Below are 1889 nucleotides of genomic sequence, written 5' to 3'. Positions count from 1 at the left end.
GCTAACGCCTCCCGTCCACGATTACACACCTCAGAATCCCCAAAGACTTGGGGAAGCAGGGCGTGGAGATCTGGGGGTTATATATGGCAATAGCCCCAGGGGAGGGAAGGCGCGTATCTCCACTGGCAGTGACAAGAGTTGGGTAGAAAGGAAAGAGCAAAAGTGCCAAGCTGCGGAGAAAAAAAACAAAACAAAAAAACAAGGACTCTTAGCTGCAGAAAAACCCCACAGAGAGGACAGGCTAGCTGGCAGTTGAAGGAGGGCTCCAAGGCCAACAGAAGCGGGCTTTTCGATTCCCTAATTACTGCACTGCCAGGTTAAGGTGGTAGGGTGGCTACACTTCAAAAGGCTCAATCGGGTTTCTCTCCCGAAAATGGTCGGGGTGCTTCCCCTCCTCCATTGGAGAGGCCAGAGAGCGGCCAGTCAGGTAAGATCTGGATGGAGTTCATCCCATCCCGAAAAGGGAAAAAGAGAGAAGAAAAGTGGATATTGAAAAATTGGTACAGTTTATACAGGGTGATTCAGGGTCCTGTTCAGAGCTCAGCAACTCAATATATGCGTTCTAAGAAAGGAACACATTTAGGAAAGAGCATAGCAGGACGGCCCCCTGTCAAGGCAGAGGTATAAAAGCCCCCTTCTTTGCTCTCAACAATCTATGCCCCTCATTACCTTCAGGATCTTGATCCCTGGAAAGATACACAAGACAAGTGTCAGTGGTTTTTCCTGGAGAGAGAAACTGGGGAACTGGGAATAAGGAATGAGACGAAAAATTACCTATCACTATAAACCTGTAAATTTTTTGAATTTTTACCATTTTGAAAATAAAATTCACAGTTTTACTGAAAACTTACCTCTTCCAGGAAGTCTTCCCTGGTTAACAGTTCTTTCCCTTTTGTTAGGTCTCCTTATCACTTCCATACTTAGTTTACACTATCACAGTCAGGTTGCTCTTTTTGGGTTTTGTTTTTTAACTTTTTTTAAATTGAGATATAGTTGATGTACAACATTATATGTTACAGATGTACAACAGTGATTCACATTTTTAAAGGTTATACTTCATTTATAGTTATTATAAAATACTGGCTATATTCTTTGTGTTGTAGTCACAATCAGGTTTAAATTGCTCATCTTTGTTGTTCATTTCACCTTACATCTTTGACATACAGGAGTCCAGTGTTCCAGAAGGGATTTTAAACTCCTTGTTAGCCAGAGTCCTCCAACACAGGACTGTATATTGGTTTTTTGATTTTTGTGTTTTTTATAAATTTATTTATTTATTTTTGGCTGCATTGGGTCTTCATTGCTGAGTGTGGGCTTTTCTCCAGTTGTGGAGAGCGGGGTCTACTCTTCGTTGCGGTGCGCAGGCTTCTCATCTTGGTGGCTTCTCTTGTTGCGGAGCACGGGCTCTAGGTGTGCAGGCTTCAGTAGTTGTGGCTCGCAGGCTCTAGAGTGCAGGCTCAGTAGTTGTGGCCCACGGGCTTAGTTGCTCCGCGGCATGTAGGATCTTCCAGTACCAGGGCTCGAACCTGTCCGTGTCCCCTGCATTGGCAGGCAGATTCTTAACCACTGCAACACCAGGGAAGCCCCCTATTGGTTTTGTTTTCTATGGGAAAAAAAAAGGATACTCAAGCAGAGCAGCACATGGGAACAGACACAATATTCGATGATGATGATGAAGATGAGGCTGAAGAAGTAGAAACTGAAGGTAGCTGGGGATCTGATGGATATGGGTGTTGGGATATGCTGACTTGGCTAGTGGGTATGATGGACCTTCCAGGAAGGGCTAAGCTAGTATATGGTCCAGAGGATGGGGAAAAGGGGACTACATGGCCTCCAATGCCCAAAATAGCTTTTGGTAACCTGCGGAATTGGAGTCAGGGGTTGAGCTG

The sequence above is a fragment of the Tursiops truncatus genome, chromosome 11 (assembly GCF_011762595.2).
Source record: "Tursiops truncatus isolate mTurTru1 chromosome 11, mTurTru1.mat.Y, whole genome shotgun sequence".
NCBI classification, from domain to species: Eukaryota; Metazoa; Chordata; class Mammalia; order Artiodactyla; family Delphinidae; genus Tursiops; species Tursiops truncatus.
Note: the sequence above shows the minus strand (reverse complement) of the source record.